The sequence below is a fragment of the Uloborus diversus genome, chromosome 3 (assembly GCF_026930045.1).
Source record: "Uloborus diversus isolate 005 chromosome 3, Udiv.v.3.1, whole genome shotgun sequence".
Lineage (NCBI taxonomy): Eukaryota > Metazoa > Arthropoda > Arachnida > Araneae > Uloboridae > Uloborus > Uloborus diversus.
Window position 1 is genome coordinate 480873 of NC_072733.1, and position 23538 is coordinate 504410.

General features: G+C 36.5%; 1 protein-coding gene across 1 annotated transcript in view; it reads right to left on the bottom strand.

Annotated features, from left to right (window-relative positions):
* LOC129218177 (teneurin-m-like) overlaps positions 1-23538 on the bottom strand; it is a 116889-nt gene that overhangs the window by 82332 nt on the left and 11019 nt on the right. The gene's annotated exons all lie outside the window — the stretch shown is intronic.

The following is a 23538-nucleotide window of genomic DNA, read 5'->3' on the forward strand; positions in this document are numbered from 1 at the left end:
ACAATAAGAAAGCTAGCTCTGCTTTTTGTAATGAAATTTGATACTGTCATATGTCAATTGAAAATAGATAAAACGTAGAGAGAGAGAGAGAGAGAGAGAGAGAGAGAGAAGCCTTCATTTCTTGAAAGCAACGATTTTAGGTCCCGAGATATATTTTGAAGTAAAGTACTGGAAGGTTCACGCAAAACGTGTGTTCTGTCGTCGTAGTTGAACCATGTGGGCGGATAGGTGCTTTAGGTTTTCCTAACCAAATGATCAGAAAGTTCCGTACCTAGCAACATCCATCTGAGTTTTGGCACCAATGTCAAGAATACTTTAAGGATTATCTAACTAATCAGTACATTATTAAAGGAAAAGAAGATGGAATTTAAAGACGAAACAAGTTTTATTTTCGTCCAGATAAATTACGACAGGGTAGTTCTGAACACAAAAGATCAGTGTAGTTAAAGATCTTTATCTTTGGTGGAAAGAACAAATTAGGCAATAAGTTTTAAAAGTTTTCGTTCAAAAGATCAGATTGCTAAACGGTCGGAGTTGGATTCACTCACTGATCGGCTGGATTACAGTAACGTGGTGACTTTGCGACTTTGGCTATAAACAGTAGAGTTTAATGATCATATGTTTACATTTTAAAGCTACTGTTGATGTAATTTATAGTATTTTTTGTTTATTTGGCGAAGTATTTCAAATTACAAAAAATTGTTTATCATTTTTAAAGAGTGTTTAGTCATTTAAGTTGATGAATGTGTTTATTTTACATCGGGAGGAGGGAAGATATGTGTGATTTTCGCTTATTCAGAGAACTATTTTTACCCTTTATCATTTTTTTAAACGATATCCTTTCGATTGTTTTATTCTTTTTCATATGGGGGATATTGCAGCGGGATTTCCCGTTTGTTCTAGATGGGTAACATTTTCGTTTAACTTATTTTTTTTCAACAAAATGGTTCAAACACTTGATATTGTATTGATTTTTTTTATTTTTTCAATTTACAAAGTTTGGACAGAACAACGTCTGTCCGGGTCCTCTAGTATATATATATATATATATATATATATAATTTGAATTCTGACACTTTGAATTCGAATTATGTTTTTCGGGGGGGGGGGGGGGTATATTCGGATGACGTCATTTTGGAAACCGTCATTTGGGACAATTATTTAATATCTATTAATAACTTGTTTACTTAATTTCTTATCTATTTTATTTCTAATTTATTACTTTTGATGAACGTGATTCATGAGTTTAGTCACTCCAGAAGCCGAGTCATTCCAGAGAGTCCATAGAGTCACTCCAGAGTCCGAGGGTTCGATTCCCGGTCAAAGAAATTTAGGTTAAACTCATGAATCACGTTCATCAAAAGTAATAAATTAGAAACTAAATAGATAAGAAATTAAGTAAACAAGTTATTAATAGATATTAAATAACGGATCCCAAAATGACGTCATCCGAATATACTCCTTCTGAAAGTTTTCAAGATGGCGGAAGGGTCACGTGATCATTCAAGATGGCGGACCTCCTTCCCACTGTTGAGTTATTTTTCTCTTCCTTGTCCCTATATCGCGGCTGTTACTACTTCTCATCGTATTTTCATCCAAAATTCATCGCCTTGGATCAGCACTGCTCGTATATTGCTCCAAATCTCATCGGTATAGGGAACAAAATTCATCGAATTTCGATGATCGGATTCTACTATTGCCGATGAGACATACTGAAGCAATTTCCGATGAAAACACATCAGAATCCGATCATCGGCCGATCAAAGTTTGATCGGATTTCGATGAATGGCCGATAATCGGCCGATGAGTTGATACTACTCGGGAGGTAGGACATGGACGCCACCGCCTAGGAGGAGGGGATTCCGGTGGACAGAGCTGTTAGTGGACCTAAGGCTGGGATCAGAGGAGCAGCTCCGTCCTCCGGTGGACGGCGGTGCTGCAGAGGCTCCTGTTCCATTTTGGAAAAGGAACCGGACATCAAGGACGGTCAAATGAAAGCAATAATAAAAAAAAATTAATTTGAACTCTGAAATTTTGAATTCAAATTATGTTTTTCGCAATCACGAACTGAGACAGGACCCTACTCATTGGAGTTATTGTTTCTAGAAACAGCTCCTGCCCCCCCTCCCCAAGCCTGCCTGGGCGGTTACGTGTGCATAGTTGTGTGTGTAAGTGTGTAGGCTTGTGTGTGTGCGTAGACCTGTGTGTATGCACGTTGGCGTGTGTGTGAGTGTGCGTGGGACATGGACGCCTCCGACCAGGAGAAGCGGATAGCTCAGGACCGGAGCAGCCGCGCCGCGCCGCCTGCAGAGGACGGTGGGCGGTGGTGCTGCAGAGGCTTCTGGTCCAAGCTGAAAAAGGCACGGAACATCAAAAACGGTCAAATGAGAACAATAAGCAATCGTGATTGCTCAAAAAGAAAACATTCTTGTAAATCTCGTAGAAAAAAAAATATTAGCTTGATCTGTAACAAAAGAAACGTATTAAACGGATTTTAGGAAAAATGTTAACGTAAAATCCGGAGTTCCTTAACATTAACGGTAAAGCAATTTTCCCGTACCAGTTGAAAATGACGTCGGAAGCAAGATAAAGGGTGAACTTGACCAGATCTTATATTTTGCGAATCACTAATTGCAAAAAACTTTGACCATCTGTGAAAAATCTATACTAAATTAATAATATCATTTTTAAAGTTATTAGATATGATTCTTAACTCAGTTTTTGAAAATCAATCTGGAACAAAATATTTAACAGAAACTACAGAGTGCAGTGTATCACTGGTGTATATTTTTGTCTTTATATCAGCGTTTCCCAACATGTGGGAGCGAAGATCTAATAAAAAAAACCGATGCTGAAAAATGGATTAGTTTTCTGGAAGAAAAGCAAATCTAAATTCTGACATAAAATTTTAGAGCACATTTTAACACTGATACAAAATACTTATGGAAAGAGGGTTTTTATTAATTAGTTTATGAATACAAAACAATGCTACATCTTCATCTTATTGTTATTGTTTTTAAGGTGTGTGCGTGAAATTTCCACGCGTTTTTTCACAAGAGTTCAATTTTTTACATGAAATTAATAAAGTTGAGCGAAAACAAATTTGTCCAAATTGTTCAACATATAATCACGAAACATATACAGCTGCTTTATGACAAAATTTTTATTTGTTCAGATTTTATGACTCAGTATAGGAGTATGTTTAGCTAAGGAAACAAGTAAAAAAATATTGAACTGAAACGTAATTTAGTGAAATTAGTGGGGATCTATTATTTAGAATTAAAAACAAAACAAATTTGTATAGTTTAAATGCAGATTGTTACATTAGATATCAGCGAAGCTTTAAAACTTAAAATACCTTAATATCTACATTATTATTTATGTAGTTATTTTCGTAGGAAGGCGATGAAAATTATGACTGAAAACTGCACGAATACTATGAGGACGAGCACCACTGATTTAGACGATTGGAAGAAAACGTTTTGCTTGATTTGACCTTTGCTCCTTACTTGTAGAGAATATTTAGCACCCTCTAGATTTCTATAAAAACTAATATCTGATTTTTTCAATTCTCCAATAACCGGCAGGTGCACTGTCTTGCTTTTCACGCATACGGAAGGATTGGGGGAGAGGGGACGAGTACGGAAAGAAACAAATTGGACTTTTCTTTATCACTTCATGGCGAAACTTCGTTTTTATTCGCTAGATTGCCAGATACAAGCACTCGCTACGGTGCTTGAAAGCTAGACCAAATTATATTTTGAAATATGTAATATTCCTTTTTCAGTGCGTAAGAGTTGACTTATGATTTTTATCAATACAGATATTGTGTGAAATAATTGTCATTCAATCCTGATAAGCCCTTGCAGAGTGCAGATTATAACACACGGAAACAAAATATGAACTACAGATTAATCAATCAGTAAAAAATATGACTGGTAGTACAGACGTACAGAGATTGTGCAACAAAGATGGTGCGCGTTAAGTTTACATAAAGGAGTGTTGGCGGGCATGTTGGCGAACTTTTTAAAGAAATTTTTATTATTTTTTTCAAAGTTTTAAATGAAGTAGAAAATTTCTATTGCTTGTATGATCTGTTTAGGATTACGAAGAAATTTGTATTTTTGGTCTTGATACAACTATGCTCTGTGCATTTCTTACCTAATTTATTGTGAACTTTTGCAGAGTAACAGAAAATTTGATATCTAGTGCTAGGAATGTTTTAATAAGCAAGTAAAACTTACCAAAGAAAAAATAAAATTGAAGTTAGTATTTTGACTGCCTTAAATTTGGGTATTACATTATAGAAAAAGTTTAACTTCGATTTTAGAAAACGATGTTGAAAAAGGCAAACACTATGTAAATTGAACAGCGTCATATTTATAGACTTTTACGCTACTATAATTTGTCAACAAATTCATTCAGTTAGTACGTTATAATATAAAAATTCAAATAGGTCCTAGCATACATTGCATAAGGTTATTTGCCTATTGCATTTTTACATTGAAAGAAAATGGGCGCTTCTCCAACACACTCCTCATGGGCCCACGTATGACATTTTTTTAACTGCGTTCAGTTTTCGTGAGATCTTCGGTTTTTACTTTAATTTTCAGATTTCTTGCTGCTTTTGGGGATATTTTTTTTTACTGATTTTCGTTTTGCTGTAGCATTTCCTTTTTCTTTAATAGCCTTTTTGACAAGAATATTAGTGAATATTATTAGAGATTTTTTTCACCTCTCTCAGTTTTCCTCTCCTGCTCTTGTCTCCTGCTATAAAGTCAGAATTGTCTAAGACACATGCTGCTCTGAATTATATTTAGCACTATCTTCAGTAGAATCTGAAACTCTATTACAGTATGAATGGGAATGGATAAAACATTGCAGAAACATACAGTTAAATATTATCACCCGGACATATCACCATAATTTGGGTCAAAATTCCTGGATGGAGATGGTCTTGAAAATCTTTAAACTACTGAGACAGCAACTAAGTCTGCTGTAGTGCCGGTGTATCCAGCTTCAATTTCTTCCAACTTCAATCTGAGCCTACTACTTAGAGATTCAGGTGATTGTGGTCCGCGTCATTGTAACATCATCAATAGTCATCGTTTTCCCCTCATCTTCTTAGAATCATCGACCGTATTGACATACTTTTTTAATGGGTCATACACTTCTCTCCTTAGGCTACAACTTCAAGTGAGGAGTGTTATCTTGCCTTGTATTAATCGAGCTTTTCAATTTACAAATGAGAGTTGTTATAGATCAGCAAAAGAGACAGAGGTAATACAGGGCTGTGGAGTCGGAATCGGACTGATTTTGGGGTAAAGGAGTCGGAGTCGTTCGAAAACATGCTGACACCGGGTTTTTCTATTTCTTTAATTTTCACTGACTCTATTTGCATTTTTTTAAAAAACTGACTACCTATTAGTCTGATTACATGCCACTAACAAGAAAATGCTTGTCTTTGTGACAACCAGCCGGCTTAAGTGTTTAGCGAGCTTTCTGTAACAGCTACCTACGCCGTCTCCTAGTTTGCTTATTTTTTAACTTTATTTAAGTGATAGCAGCTGTCAGCAAACAGTTTTGTTCCCTAATATTTCCTAAGCAATCACTTTCAAATAAAAATAATAATATATATTTTACCTCGATCTCAGTTATAAAATAGTGAAAGGAATGTATGCATCACTTGAACAAGTCGGGAAACTTTTGAGGGTGCTTGGTAAATTCAAATAAGTGTTGGCTTGGCAGAAAGTGCAAATCCAAAAGATCCGATTAAAAAAAATAACTCTAATATATATATATATATATATATATATATATATATATATATATATATATATATATTAGAGTGGTCCTTATTTATATGGGAAAAATTTTTTTTCGGAATTCAACAAGTGACGCCCCCTAGTTTTGTGACACTATAATAAAAAGTAACGTGTGCAAAATTTGAACTCGATCGGTAAATAATAACACGTGCCCCTAGGCCGTTGAACTTTAACACTTTTGAAAATTTTCCCACAAATCTTCCGAGTTTTTACTTCAGACCCAGTACATCGTTTCTCCTAGGTTTGCAAAATATTTTTACAGTGAGGTAGCACTAAAAATAATCTTTTTAATTACTTTATATTAGTGATGGGCATAATCGAGTTCTCATAATCGAATCACTCGATTATTCAAAATCATTCGAGAACTCGATTACCACGAGTTCTCGATTATCGTATCTCGAGTTCTCGGTTATCACTTTTCGAGTTCTCGAGCGATGAACTTCTCGAGTTCTCGATTATCACTTTCCGAGTTCTCGAGCGATGGACTGCTCGAGTTCTCGAATATCGCTTTCCGAGTACTCGAGCGATCAACTGCTCGAGTTCTCGATTGCCACTTTCCGAGTGCTCGAGTGATCAACTGCTCGAGTTCTCGCTTTGAACTTCTCGAGATCTTGAGTTCTCGAGATGTTAAGTTCTCGAAATGTTGAGTTTTCGAGATGTTGAGTTCTCGAGATGTCAATCACTCGAGCAATGTATTTTTCGACCGATATGATAATCGAATGAACCTCTCAATATAGTTGACTTCTGACAGGGGTGCCCACCTAGGAAGGGAGGGGGGGGGGGTCATGGCTCAGCCTGTGCCATTGACATTTTTAGGGGGGGGGGGGTGTTTTAAGGGGTATTTCTCTTTTTTGGGGGGCTCCGCGATATTGAGAGGGGCGCCTTTGACCTACGGGGGGCACCTCTGCTTCTGAAGTGATTCAATTGCAGGGGCGGATCCGCCATTTAGGGGGTCAGAGGACTGGCTTTGGAAAATTAATGATTTTACTTATGAATGGGCATGGTTTTTGTTGTCTTCCGAGAAGATTTGCATTGAACCCTTCCTCCAGAAAAATTTGGAGTGACTGACGGGCTGCGCTGCGGTGCCCACAGGGGAGGTGGATCATGGCGCAGACTGCGCCATTGAAATTCTCAATGGACGTTAGTCATATTTAGGGAATATCCTTCTTGAGGGTGGGGGGGGGGGGCTTGATTTTAAAAGGTGTGCCATCACACTTGAGGAATAGATATCCTTGCAATCTAAATGGTGTTATTATCAAATAATTGCCTCTTGAATGTTTCATTCGAATAGTGTTATAATTGAATGTATGCTGTCGAATGCTTGATTACCAAATGATCCTTTGAAATGCTTTGGTAGTCTAATTATATGTTTGGTGGAAGTGAAGGTTGGGGGCGCTAATAAGGTTCTAACTTGAGATGCATAAAAATTATATTTCAGGTAAAAAGGGGGAATACTTAAGTTGAAAACCTGATGGGACGTCTTCCCCCTTACGTCCACCTTCAACTATTCCATTGGGTAATGATACAAGTGTAACAGGCATTAACAGACGTTTTAGAGCCTACTGCAGACACGTGTTTCGGGGTTTCAAGGAACCCTTTTTTTCAACGCAAAAAAGTGAGATTGTGGATGTAGGGACATTACTGGATGTCTTTAGGAACCATTCATTAATTACGTAAGGGTTCTGAGTGGGAGGGGGTTTGAAAAATGTCTATGTACTTGGGGGGGGGGGGAGGGTTCAAACCCATTCTTTTGCAATATTTTCCACGTCTATGTTTTACATTTGAAATTGCGCGGTCAAGTGATTTGACAGGGATTATATATTTCATTTACATATGGAAAATAAATAACGTATTAGGATAAGCTGTTTTTAATTTGTTTTACAAAGAATGAATAATGTTAAACATAATAAAAAAATCACACTATGCATGGCACGTTTTATTTTTAATTAGTATCGCATCGTATACAAAACAATGTCGAAAAAACATTCAGTCTAAATTCCTACTTTCTAGTAAATATTTAATTACACAAAAAAGTTTAATTTAATAATAGTGAATTTAATTTCGATTCCAGTGATGTTATATTCGTTATTTTATTATTTTGAAAAACGAAATGGAATCTTACGTAAGAATAGGGGGAGGGGTTTGAAAAATCTTCCGTACCCTTACATGGGGGGAGGAGGGTCAAAAATTGCCAAAATCATCCTTACGTAACTAATGAATGGCCCCTTACATGCAAAAGCTTACTATTTTGTTGAAAAAAGAGCACCTTAAAACTCCAAAACACGTTTCTGCAGTATTCTGCCTATTTGGGATACAAAACGTTTGTTATTTCATGTTACTTCTCGGCACAAAGGTTATTTATTTATTTCTTAATAAAACCAGTGGTTTACTTCTCGTGTAATTCCTTCCTAATATGGGTGCAAATAAGTTTTAACACCAAACTGTGGAATTGTAATTTTTAAGGGATTTTGTCTCTTTTGGGGGTATTGCTCTCGGGGAAGAGCTTCGCGCCTTCGCTCTTGGGATGGATATATTTGGAATGATTTTAAAATCGAATGATTGCTTTTCGCTTGTTTTATTTGAATGGGGTTATAAATGAATGTTTGGCGTCGAATTTTCGATAATTGAGAGATTTCATAATAATCGAACGATATTTTTCGAACGAAAATTGTTAATTATCATATGAGCGGATATATGGAGGGGCATGCGTTGTGAGAGTGGCGGATACAACGAGAGGGTCATGGGGGTCATGACCCCCTCCCTCCCACCCTAAACCAACAGTATCCGTACACATTGTGTTCAAACACTTCATGCATAAAATGTAAACAATGACAGTATCTTTTCATTTCATTAATTATTTTTCAAAGTAAATATTTGAACTACTACTTCATTTCATTGATCATGAAATTAATTTACAACGTTTATCCCTAACTAGGTGCCTTATTCCTGACCGATTTGGTGCTTTTTATTGACTCCCAAACACGTTCAGACATTTTTCGTATCTAAAACGGGAACTTCGTTCATGGGGGGGGGGGCTTTCTTCAACATGACCCCCCCCCCCCCCGCTAAAATGGTTTTCTGTATCTGCCCCTGGTGTGATTCGGCGGTGAAATCTTGAAACAAAGGGTAGAGAAACGCTTTCCATACTGTTTTGAACTTGACAGTTATTAAGATTAAATATGCACAATTTTTATTAAAAAGTGAGGGATAATGATAATATGAGCGGGTCTTTGGACGACACTAGCAGGTTTAAACTCGAGAGTTGTTAAACTTAAAAATATATTGAACCAGCATTGTACAAACCGTGTAATTGAAAATTTAAGGTGGTCTTAGCTCTTTTTCGGATTATTGTTTCTTAGGGGGAGGGGGAGGTGGAATTGTCATAAGAGGCGCGCCATTGCTCACAGGAACGGACGAACACCCCTGTCATTCTATAAGATTTCAGAATCAAATAATTGCTTCTAAAGTGCTTTTTTTTTCGGATGTGGTTAATAGAAAGCACAGTTCGTTGAGATAAAGATTTAAAACGATTGTTAACGCTGTGACAACCATGTTAAAACGTTTGTGAAACGTTTCAACGCAATGTGCTTATAATGCAGTGGGGCCCATTCCCCCACCCCCCTGGCGATGACAATCATCCCTCAAATGCGACGGAAAACCCCCAGAACGAAAGCCCCCTAAAATAAGACTAAAAGCCCTCTTATAAGTTATCCTCTCCTCTTCAAAACTTCAATGGCGCGGTCTGCGCCATGGATTCCCCCCCCCCCCCCGCCCTCTCTCTCGTGGGGACCCTTGTATAATATATTGCCTACTGTCGAATGTTCGGTTATTGAGCGTCTCGGAGGATTTGAAAATCCAATACGTAATCTGCTTTTCAGAGAAACTTGGTAATCAATTTAAATCTTTTTGAGGACCAGCGGCAGCGCACGGAAAATGAAGCGCAACTACGAAACCTTAAGTTCCGAAATGGACCGTCGCGAGCCAAAGCATTTTCAGTACTTTTGCCTCAACACACTTTCAGCACATCAATTGACTCCAAATTTTTAAGTTGAGTAAATAATATACTAATCAACATTTATGAAAATATAAGGAATATGACATTAAAAATATAAGGAATATGACATTAACAGAAGCGAGTAAAACAAGAAAAAGATTTAAATTCAACTACGCACGAAAAACGTAAATGAGCACACAAGAAGTCACAAATATCTTGCGTATAGAATTTAAAATAAATAATAATAATCTGTGTAAAATGTCATTTTTGTTAAAAAAAAAATGGGTCAATGAGTGAACGCTAAAAATAATCCCACACGACAATCTTCAATATTTCTTTATAATGCATTCAGAAACATTTCAACTTCACTCCCTACACTTTTACTGTTATTACATATTTAAGTCAGCGAATGAAAAATAAAAAAGAGCGAATCAAGAAAGAAAAAAAAAATCATGAACTTCAATGCACTTCAAGCCACACTTGTAACGTACAATGGGTCGGGAGTCCCAATCTTATGGAAAACGCAGCCAGAAATATTTTACCCTCCCACCTCATGTATCAGTCAGATTAAAATATAATTCTACTAACAAGAACACAAAAAAAAAGCAATAAACAAGAATAAATGAGTCCGTTCGTGCAGCGCAACGATTCCCCTACTTGTTTACATTATTAACTTCATGTTTGAGAGATCGAAACCATTCGAAATAATCACGTGATATCTCAGAATCATTAGTTTCAATGCATAGCCGTTCGAATAAATCACTCAAAAGGAATGTTAAAAAAAAATTAAAAATCGAGAAATCAACTCGTTACACAAATTGAGATGGAAGGGAGAGAGGGTGAAAGCGCATCACTTCAATCGCTACGGGGAATCCCCTGAGGTCCACCAAGAGTCAAGGGCCCGCTGCCAGTTTTTTTAGCCGCTACCCATAAACTTATATAAGTTTTTCTACTCCAAGCCGGGTCGTCCAAATGCCGAGCTCCTAGTTCCTGACAAGCTAACAGTAGTCTTGACAAGCAATGAATACAATAACTTCTAAAAGCCAGGAGGGTTCGTCCCTTATTATACCAGTAAATGATAGGCTTAATGGCACATTCCTATTTCGAGCGCACCCTTGCCAAAACAACTTGGGAATTCAAGTGTTCCAAAAGTCAAGGGTATCCCCCCCACCCCCTTTCGCAGGGCGATATGGCGCACCCTCTCAAATGTTACGGAGCATCCGTCTAGAAAAAGCTCCCCCCCCTCCCGAAATGAGATTTAAAAAAAAAAACTTTCAAAGAATCACTTCTAAAAATTTCAGTTTCGCAGGCTGCGCCATGGACCCCCCCCCCCTCCCGAAAAGGAGATTTAAAGAACCCTCTCAAAAAACTAGACCTAAAAATTTTAGTGGCACTTTCTGCGCCATGCCCCCACCCCTCCTGAAAATGAAATAAAAAACACTCTAAAAAAACCGGAAAATGGCGCAGGCTGCACCATGCGCCCTACCCCCTTTTAGTGGGCACCCCTGTAGCAGTCAACTCAATTCTGGAAAAGTTCATAAAATGAACTACTTGAGTACTCGATTCAAACGTCTCGAGATCTCGATTTGAAACATCTCGAGATCTCGATTAAAAAGATCTCGAGAAGTCAATCGCTCGAGTACTCGATAGTGATGGGCATAATCGAGATATTTTGATAATCGAGATCTCGGGAATCGAGTACTTCTGATAATCGAGTGATTGATAATCGAGATCTTTTTAAGTCGATCACTCGAGTGATTGCTAATCGAGATCTTTTGAAATCGAGAACTCGAGCGATTGACTTCTCGAGATCTTCCGAATCGAGTACTCGAGCGATTGACTTCTCGAGATCTTCCGAATCGAGTACTCGAGCGATTGACTTCTCGAGATCTTTGAAATCGAGTACTCGAGCGATTGACTTCTCGAGATCTTTTGAATCGAGTACTCGAGCGATTGACTTCTCGAGATCTCGAGATGTTTTAAATCGAGATCTCGAGATGTTTCAAATCGAGATCTCGAGACGTTTGAATCGAGTACTCGAGTAGTTCATTTTCTGAGCTTTTCCAAAATTGAGTTGACTGCTACGGGGGTGCCCACTAAAAGGGGGTGGGGCATGGCGCAGCCTGTGCAACTAAAATTTTTAGAGCCGGTTTTTTGAGATGGTTTTTTTAATCTCATTTTCGAAAGGGGGGAGGGGGTCCATGTCGCAGCCTGCGAAACCGAAATTTTTAGAAGCGGTTTTTGTAGAATTTTTTTTTTTTTTTAATTTCATTTCGGGAGGGGGGGGGGAGAGCTCTTTCTAGACGGATGCTCCGTAACATTTGAGAGGGTGCGCCATCGCGCTGCGAAAGGGGGGAGGTGGACTCCCTTGACTTCAGTTGAATTCCCGAGTTGTTTTGGCAGGGGTGCGCTCGAGATAGGAATGTGACATTTAGCCTACCATTTAGGGGTATAATAAGGGGTGAACCCTCCTGGCTTTTAGAAGTTTTAGGTTAAGTTGGGGGGGGGGGGTATTGACACCCCCCTTTTAGAAGGGGAATAAATACCACTCCCCCCAAATTCCATGAAAAATTCTAGTTTTTACATTTAAGTGGGTCTAGTTTTTTGTTGTTTTCCGATAAAATTAGCAGATACACCTTTTGTCCCCTTACCCTCCGGTAAAGTTCGAAATGCAAGCTTGTTTTAGGGGGTCGATTCGATAGATTTTAGTCTTCATTTTGGGGTCGCAATTCTTGGGGGATGCAGGTTCGACTAGATTCCCTGTTAGCTTGTCAGAAACTAGGAGCTCGGCATTTGGGCGACTGTGTGATTTATTCGAACGGTTATGCATTTAAACTAATGATTTTCATTTATCACGTGATTATTTCGAATGGTTTCGGACTCTCAAACACGAAGTTAATAATGTAAACAAGTAGGGGAATAGTTGTTCTGCGCAAAAGTACTCATTCTTTCCTAGTTTATAGCTTTGCTTTTTTTTTTTTTTTTTTGATGTTCTTGTTGAGAGTAGTTGAGTATATTTATCTGATTAATACATGAGGAGGGAGGGTAAAATATTTCTGATTGCGTTTTCCAGAGGATTGGGATTCCCGGCGCATTGAAAAGTGTACAAGTGTGGCTTGAAGTGCATTGAAGTTCATGATTATTTTTTTTCTTTCTTGATCCGCTCTTTTTTATTTTTCTTTTTCATTTGTCGACTTTAGGAATATGCAATGACAGTAAAAGTGTTGGGAGTGAAGTTGAAATGTTTTTGAGTGCATTAAAAAGAAATATTGAAGTTTGTCGTGTGGGATTAATTTTAGCTTCCACTCTTCGGCCCAATTTTTAAATAAAAATTACATTTTATACAGATTGTTTTTTTTTTTTTTTGAAATTCCATACGCAAGATATTTGTGACTTCTTGTGTGCGTAGCATTTATTTTCGCGTGGGTAGTTAAATTTAAGTATTTTGCTTGTTTTACTCGCTTCTGTTTATGTCATATTCCTTATAGTTTCGTAAATGTTGATTAGTATATTATTTACTCAACTTAAAAATTTTCAGTCAATTAATGTGCTGATTTTATGGGTTTTTTTTTTTTTTTTTTTTGTAAAGTTGAGGCAAAACTGCTGAAAATGCTTAGGCTCGCAGCGGTCCATTTCGGAACTTAAGGTTCCGTAGCTACGTTTCATTTTCCGTGCGCTGGTCCTCAAATAGGTTAAAATTGATTGTCAAGTTTCTCTGAAAAGCAAATTACGTATTCGGTTTTCAAATCATCCGAGATGCTCAATAACCGAGCATTCCACAACAAACAATATATTATACAAGAGAGAGCGCGGGGGAGGGGGGTAAATGGCGCAGAACGCACCATTGAAGTTTTGAAGAGGAGAGGGTAACTTAAGCGGGCTTTAATTTATTTTAGGGGGTTCAACGTCGCATTTGAGGGATGAGTGTCATCGTCATGGGGGGGGGGGCACCACTGAATTATAAACACCTTGCGTTTAAACATTTCATAAACGTTTTAACATGGCTGTCACAGCGTTAACAATCGCTTTAAAACGTTTACTCAACGAAGTGTGCTCTCTGAGTAACCCCATTAGAAAAAAAGCAGAAGCAAATATTTGATTCAATAACTTTATAGAATGACAGAGGTGACACATTTGAGAAGCAATTATTTGATTCTAAAACCTTATAGAATGACAGGGGTGCCCGTCCGTCCCCTGTGCGAGCTTTTTATGACAATCCCCCCCCTCCCCCAAGAAACGATAATCCGAAAAAGGGCTAAGACTACATAAAATTTTCAATTACACGGTTTGTACCATACCGGTCAAGGGCGCTCATATGCAAAATTTTAAGGGGGGGGGGGCTCAGATATTCTCCCCATGGTTTAATAGGATATTTTCCCCATAGAAACCGATTTCAGTACAGATTAGAGTTATTAAAACTTGACATTTTTAATAACTTATTGATTAATTGCTGGAGAAGAAATGATTTTACATTTTTGCAAAAAAAAAAAAAAAAAGTACTAAAAGCAAGGATGTCCTAATTTCAAAGAAGGGGGAGGGGACTTGAGAACCCACTTGCCCCCCCCCTATATGGAAGCCCTTGATACCGGTTTAATATATTTTTAAGTTTAACAACTCTCAAGTTTAAACCTGCTAGTGTCGCCCAACGACTTGCCCATATTATCATTATCCCTCACTTTTTAATAAAAATTGTACATACGTACGTATTTAATCTTAATAACTGTCAAGTTCAAAACAGTATGGAAAGCGTTTCTCTATCCTTTGCTTCAAGATTTCACCACCGGATCACACCAGGGGTGGATACAGAAAACCATTTGAAGGGGGGTGGGGGTCATGCTGAAGAAAGCCTCCCCCATGAACGAAATTCCCGTTTTAAGTACGAAAAAATTCTGAAACTTTTTTGGGGGTCAATAAAAAGCCCCAAATCGGTCAGGAATAAGGCACATAATTGGGGATAAACGTTGCAAATTAATTTCATAAACAATAAAACAAAGTAGTAGTTCAAATATTTTCTTTGAAAAATAATCAATGTATTGAAAAGATAAGATAATGTCATCGCTTGCATTTTATGCATAAATTATTTGAACACAATGTGTACGGATACTATTCTCGAGAGTTCAGGGGGGGCGCTTAGGACCCCCACGACCCTCCATTGTATCCGCCACTCACACAACACATGCCTCTCCATAAATCTGCTCATATGATAATTAACAATTTTCGTTCTAAAAATATCGTTCGATTATTAAGGAATCTCTCAATTATCGAAAATTCGAAGCCAAACATTCAACTATTACCCCATTCGAATAAAGCAACAGAAAAGCAATCATTCGATTTTAAAAATTATTCCAAATCTATCCACTTCAAGAGCAAATAGCACCACCTATGAAGCTCTTCCCCCAAGAGCAATACCCCCAAAAGAGACAAAATCCCCTAAAAATTACAATCCCGCAGTTTACGTCAAAACTCCACCCCCCCCCCCTCCCCTCTTATTTGCACCCATAGGAATGAATTACACGAGAAGTTAACCACTTGTTTTATTAAGAAATAACTAAGTACCTTTGTGCCGAGAAGTAACATGAAATAACAAACGTTTTGTATCCCAAATATACAGAGTACTGCAGAAACGTGTTTTGGAGTTTTAAGGTACCCTTTTTTCAACAAAATAGTAAGCTTTTACATATAAGGGGCCATTCCTTTGTTACATATGGATGATTTTAGCCATTTTTGACCCCTTCCCCTCATGTAAGGGTACGTAAGGTTTTTCAAACCCCTCCCCCTATTCTTGCGTAAGATTCCATTTCGTTTTTAGAAATAATGAAATAACTAATCTAATATCACTGGAATCGAAATTTAATTCACTATTTTTAAATTAAACCTTTTTGCGTGAAGAAATATTTACTAAAAAGTTGGAATCTAGACTGAATGTGTTTTCGACATTTTTTTGTATATGATGCGATAGTAGTTTAAAATAAACATGCCATACATAGTGCAATTCTTTTATTATGTTTTACATAATTAGTTCTTCGTAAAACAAATAAAAAAGTCATCCTAATACGTTTTTATTTTCCAGACGCAAATGAAACATCGGCTTGGAAAATACTGCTTAAGAATGCGTTTGAACCCCTCTCCCCCCCCCAAAGTAAGCAGACATTTTTCCACCCCCACCCCCACGGGACCCTTACGTAATTAATGAATGGTCCGTAAAGACATCCAGTAATGTCCTTACATCCACAATCTCACTATTTTGCGTTGAAAAAAGGGTTCCTTGAAACCCCGAAACACGTGTCTGCAGTGATCTGTATATTTGGGCTCTAAAACGTTTGTTATTGCCTATTACACTTGTATCATTACCCAATCGTATAGTCGAAGGTGAACGTAAGGGGGAAGACGTCCCTTCAGGTTTTCAACTTAAGTATTCCCCCTTTTTACCTGAACTATAATTTTAATGCCTCTCAAGTTAGAACCTTATATAAGCGCCTGCAACCTTTACTTCCACCACCGAGAGACACAACACATGTCTCCCACAGACCCGTCCATGTGTTTATTCATTAACACCTTTCGCTCAAAACATATCATTAGACTACCAAGCATCCCCAAAGAATCATTTGATAATCAAGCATTCAACAGTATACATTCGATTATAACACTATTCGAATGAAATATTCGAAGGGCAATTAATTGATTGTAATACCATTCAGATCGCAAGGGAATCTATTCCTCAAGTGTGCTGGCACACTTTTTAAAATTAGGGATCCTCTCTCCCCCTCAAGAAGGACACTCCCTAAAAAAGTCTAACGTCCATTAGGAATTTCAATGGCTCAGTCTGCGCTATGACTCACCTCCCCTGTGGGTTCCTCAGCGCAGCCCGTCTTTCTGGGGGAAGCGTTAAAAGGTTTCAATGCAAATTTTTGAGGAAGACAGAAAAAAACCATGCTCATTCATAAGTAAAATCATTAACTTTTCAAAGCCAGCCCTTTGACCGCCTAAATGACGGATCCGCCCCTGCAACTAAAACACTTCAGAAGCAAGGGTGCTCACTCGCCCTGAGGTCAAGACCCCCCCCCTCAATATCGTACAGACCTCCCCCCAACAAATGAGAAAAATTCCCCTTAAAACACCCCCCCTAAAAATATCAATAGCACAGTCTGCGCCATGACCCCCCCCCCCCTCCATAGGTGGGCACCCTTGTCAGAAGTCAACTATATTGAGAGGTTCATTCGATTATCAAATCGATCGAAGAATAACACTGCTCGAGTGATTGACATCTCGAGAACTCAAGATCTCGAGAACTCAATATCTCGAGAACTCAACATCTCGAGAACTCAACATCTCGAGAAGTTCAAAGCGAGAACTCGAGCAGTTGATCGCTCGAGAACTAGGAAAGTGACAATCGAGAACTCGAGCAGTTGATCGCTCGAGTTCTCAGAAAGTGATAATCGAGAACTCGAAAAGTGATAATCGAATACTCGAGAAGTTCATCGCTCGAGAACTCGAGAAGTGATAATCGAGAACTCGAGATACGATAATCGAGAACTCGTGGTAATCGAGTTCTCGAATGATCTTGAATAATCGAGTGATTCGATTATGAGAACTCGATTATGCCCATCACTAGTACTCGATTATTAAGATCTCGAGAAGTCAATCGCTCGAGTACTCGATTATAGAGATCTCGAGAAGTCAATTGCTCGAGTACTCGATTATAAAGATCTCGAGAAGTCAATCGCTCGAGTACTCGATTATTACGATCTCGAGAAGTCAATCGCTCGAGTACTCGATTCGGAAGATCTCGAGAAGTCAATCGCTCGAGTTCTCGATTTCCAAAGATCTCGATTATCAATCACTCGAGTGATCGACTTGAAAAGATCTCGATTATCAATCACTCCGATTATCAGAAGTACTCGATTCCCGAGATCTCGATTATCAAAAGATCTCGATTATGCCCATCACTAACTTTATATCATCTAAAGATTTTACGTTGAATAAGAATGAAATAATGCTTTAGAAACTTAATCGTACGCTTTTCTTAGTGTATCTCGATAGTGTGTATTTTTTCCGATAGTTTTGGACGGTCTGTAAAATAAATTGCTTTGTGACTCATATTTGGTAAATTAGTTGTGAAACTCTTCGATTAATTTTGCTCCTCTTTCAGTTGTATCATTCACAATTTTCAGTATTTTAACAATCTCTCTTCCCTTTTAATAGCTTCCTTCATTTTGCCGTGAATCAGGATCAAATAGGAAAAAATCCTTTATCATTTGTAACTTATCAAACAGTTTTATTGAATCGTAATTGATTCTATAAAGAGGAAGATCTTTACTCAGAAAGTATTCCAAATCACCTACTGTTAACTGAACTTTATTAAATAGTCATCAGACACGTCTTCTTATCACAAGCATTTTTTGGACTAGTCTTTTCCTATCTTCAAAGTTGATTCCTTCATCCAATACAGACAATGCTACTAGTTTATCCCCTAAATACCATAAGTGATTTTTGAATCACTGCTTCTGCTGCATGTTTGTCGTCATTTTGTACGCTGCTAGTTTTTCAGACATATTATATTATTCAAAGGAGCCTCGATTGGGTTGCTGCGAAATACCATATCTTCATACAGCATTTAATTGTAAAACAGCTTTGTAAAACAGCATTGAAGGGCTTTCTTTTCATGTAAGGTCAATTATAGTGTTCCCTATGTGTAAAAATTTTCAAACAAAAATTTATTTTGCCACCCTTGTGGCTCCGAGATAAACTCCAGGTTGCCGAAAACATATCCCTGTAGGAGGAAATTCAGCAAGAAATATTATAACAAGTTATGAGAATTCTTTGTAATCTTTCTCAATTCCGCTTTTTACGAACAATAATATGTCATCAATTTCGTCTTTTAGAATTTAAGTGGTATGTGTACTTGATTAAAATGTTACTTATAACATTTCAATCAAGTACACTTCAATCAGTTGTACACTTCACTTCAATCAGGACAATTCAATTAGTTCTCAAGTACACTTCAATCTCAAGTTCAGAATGATTCAATCATTCTGAATGATGGAGATCTTTCCACAAAATTTGGAAGCGCTTAAATAATTGAATATCTGATCTAGAACTAAGAAAGGCAAGAACTTCTTTAAGGATAAACTCTGCAGTACGATTATAAGTGCATGATGATGGCAATCTAAATGTAATATATCACCGTTCTGTTTTTGCTCTAAAAAATTGCATGCACAATTAATACGGTTGGTGTTGCAAGTCGTTGTATCAAACATTACAGCTAGAACAGTTAGTAATAAAGAGCTATCATCTAAGATATCATATACAACTGAAGAAATATCTAAGGAATTCCGAGTAGCTGTTCTATGTTAGAACCTGAAGCTATCACGGTAATCCTGTCGGCGTTCTTTTTCCAGTTACATCTGGATGTAGCTTTGTATCCCAGTGAATAACTACAAAATCTAAATTTAAGTTTAGGAAATTTAATTTTACCTCTCGAAGATTTTCTTTTGCTCTCTAAAGGAATGTACGATTGATCACTAGGTCATTTGGATTTAAATTTACTTCATCTACATAGGCTGCAAATAAATGAACAACATCTTTATCCCTAATATGGCATTTGTCTAACAGTGATGAAAGGCGAGCAGATAACAATAGTTGTCAAGCTTTTTTGCATTGTGGTAGACCAGCCGTAGAAAACAAAAGTTCAACAGGTTAGGAGAGATACCCATTTCGGTTTCTACATCTTGTGAATCGCAAGAATTTGATGATAATAAAGGAAAATGTACTGAAAGAGAAGAAAATTAATTTAAAGTATAGATTTCTACATTGTTTCGATCTGGATATTTTTTTAATTTATATTTTAGCTATGGAAAATACAGTATATTTTAATGTTAGGAGTAACTGAGGATTTTTCGAAATTTATATTTTAAAAATTAAAAAATGCACAAGCATTTAGGTATGTTTATATTTGAAGAACAGTGAATTAAAATATAATTGCAATTACTTATACTTATAGCATTGAAACCTTGCGACTCTTTTTGCCACACCTCTTACATACATAGGGAATTTCGTAAACCAACACCTACAAAGCCTGAAAGAGGCAATTTGTTGTTGTCAAAGATCGTTCATTAATGGCCTAGGCCATTCATTAATGGCCTATAGAATCCCTTCTGTCCATCTTGATGGGAAGAAACGTTCCATGCCGCTTGGTTGTAACAAGCGCAGAAGAGCGGTACGCTTGACCCAAGGCCATTGGTGTACATTTTATTCTCTGTAACATGTTAAATTTTACGGAATGAAAGTGAGAGAATGGTCGGTCTGAAAGTAGCAGCACCTATTGAGGTTCAAAATTACTTTAAATATAAAAAGTTAGAATATTTTTACATAAAAATGAGAAAATCCGTAATTTTTTCTTCAAAACTCAAAAAAGGGGGGCCTAGGGGCACGTGTTAATATTCATGGATTGACTTAAAATTTTGCAAGGGACATTTATTTGTACAATGGAACAAATTGAGGGGGCGTCGTGTAAAATATATGCAACTTTAAAAATAAGGACTACCCTAATATATATATATATATTAAATCTAAAGACATTATCTAAGAAAGCTTAGTTATCACTTAAGAGCCATTATTTTGAAGTTCAGACAAGGTGTGGCAGTGACCATTTTTGATTTTTATAATTTTTTTATAGGTCAAAGTAGGTCATGAGAAGTGAACATTCTGAAATTTTTAGCCTTCCAAAAAATTTTTTTCGCTCGTTAAAAATTCCCAAAGTTTGACGTTTTGCAGCGCTTTTTAGAAAAATTCTAAAAGTCGCGTATCAGTGCGCTTTAGCTCTTTACAGAAACACCACCCCACGGTTATGTTTATATTTATTGGTTGTACTGTATCTAGTGATGATGACTTCATAGTTATTTTGGTTGGGGGTTGTTGCTTTCTTCAGATAAGGGGTCGCAAAATACGGATTTTATCCGTTTTCGCGCAAGTTGAACCTGCGTTATTTCCCCCAAAAAGTCACCCCCCGAAAAAAATGTAACATATACTGAAAGTTTATACTATGAAGAGAGTAAATGACACAAAATTTGCTTGAGGTTTAATTTTTTTTAGGAGAAAAATGCCCTGATATTTTTCAAATTATCAAAAATTGTGCATTTTTGATCGCAATTAACTCAAAACAGCATCACTAGGAAAAAAAACCTTTTATATATTATGGTACCTGGCTATGTGTAAAACATCATGAAAAAGAAAGCAGCATGGGATCTCTTCTTGTTTTAAAGAAAATATTTTTTTTTGTAGCTCATTTTATGCGTTTTCTCGTACGTAAAACATGTGTCCAGTATGCAGATTAGATCTTCTAAAACTTTAAGGATGTAGTAAGAATGTATATATGTGTTACTTTATTTTTCTGATTTTTACAAATTGATACATATATATATATATATATATATATATAAATATCATGAATAATATCTGCTTCACTTTCCTCTAAATGTCTATTTTCTATGTCATCTTCAAATACCTCTAAAAGGCTGTCAGTTCTTGATAAATCAGTATTATTCGCTTTTTCTTGCTTGGGATATCAGCTAAAAACAGTTTGAATTTGACTTTTTGTCAGATATTTGTTCGGTTGGGATATTTTTATGTCTTCGATCATCTCTGTTCTCATTGCATGTTCTACTTGGTCGGACGTCTGTTTTCTGCCGGTTTTTTACCATAAAGGAACTTTTCATAAAGAAATTCTATTTGTTGCAATGAAAATTGTGTACTTTTACGAGTTGGGAGAGCCCACCCCTCACGTGAGATTTCCAAAATGTTTTCTTCTTTGTTTTCTCTTTTGTTGCAGAACATGCAATGAGAATAGATATGATTGAAGACATAAAAATATTCCAACCGAACGAATATCTGACAAAAAGTCAAATTGAAGCTGCTTTTAACCGATGTACAAAGGAAAAATAAAGCAGATAATACTGATTTATCAAGAACCGACAGCCTTTTAGAGGTATTTGAAGATGATATAGAAAAAAGGCATTTAGAGGAAAGTGAAACAGATATTGTTCATGATATTTCTTCCATTGCTACGGACATAAATAAGAAAGAATTATTTTGGGATTGTTACGATAAATCTATATATATATATATATATATATATATATATATATATATATATATATATATATATATATATATATATATATATATATATATATATATATATATATATATATATGATATCTATTTATCGTTTTCTGAATTACCTGCAATTAAAATAACATCAATTTGTAAAAATCAGAAAAATAAAGTATTACTAGTCTTTTTCTTTCTCTATACACACATATATACATTCTTACTACATCCTTAAAGTTTTAGAAGATCTAATCTGCATACTGGACACACGTTTTACGTACGAGAAAACGCATAAAATGAGCTACAAAAAAAATTATTTTCTGGAAAACAAGAAGGGATCCCATGCTGCTTTCTTTTTCATGATATTTTACACATAGCCAGGTACCATAATATATAAAAGGTTTTTTTTTTCCTAGTGATGCTGTTTTGAGTTAATTGTGATCAAAAATGCACAATTTTTGATAATTTGAAAAATATCAGGGCATTTTTCTCCTAAAAAAAAATAAATCTCAAGCAAATTTTGTGTCATTTACTCTCTTCATGGTATAAACTTTCAGTATATGTTACATTTTTTTCGGGGGGGGGTGGCTTTTTGGGGGAAATAACGCAGGTTCAACTTGCGCGAAAACGGATAAAATCCATACTTTGCGACCCCTTATCTGAAGAAAGCAACAACCCCCAACCAAACTAACTATGAAGTCGTCATCACTAGATACAGTACAACCAATAAATATAAACATAACCGTGGGGTGGTGTTTCTGTAAAGAGCTAAAGCGCACTGAAATGCGACTTTTAGAATTTTTCTAAAAAGCGCTGCAAAACGTCAAACTTTGGGAATTTTTAACGAGCGAAAAAAAATTTTTGGAAAGCTAAAAATTTCAGAATGTTTACTTCTTATGGCCTACTTTGAGATATAAAAAAATTAGGAAAATCAAAAATGGTCACTGCCAAAATTTCCGTTTTTTGTCTGAATTTCAAAATAATGGCTCTTAAAAGTTCAAAATAAAATCAGAACATGATTTCTTGGTTACAAAACTCAATAATTGTAGTTAATCCAAAAATCTTCTTATTAAGGTTAATTCTGAGGCTGCCAATAAAACTAAAATTAAAAATTGAGCCAAGAAATGTATCTATAGTAAAAGCTATTCGTACAAAGTTGCATACCGCCGCATTTCGGGTAAAATTTGCTTCAGACGTACATGTAACTTACCTCTCCCCGCAATACAGTGCAATATTTTCGTTGAAATTTTTAAGATGAAATTTAAGATTTAAGAGGATATTATTGGGGAAATTTTTCAGAATTAAAGTATTTCAATTTTTATAATCTCTGAGATTAAGTTGAGGTGATACCCACCAGATGGGTGTCACCCGGGAAAGGGAGGGAGGACCACCCCCTGTCAAGAAAATTTTTTTGACTGAGCAAAAAAAAAAAAAAAAAAAAATCCTCAAGTTACAGCTTTCAAAAATTGAAAGCCCAGGATTTGACCAACATCTGTTAGTTAAACATTAAAGGGGAGCAAATTAATCCTATTCAATTTTTTTAAATGGGATTTTTAAGTAATCTCACTTTAGAAATCGCAACTATTGGATAATTTGATTTTCAAATTGAAT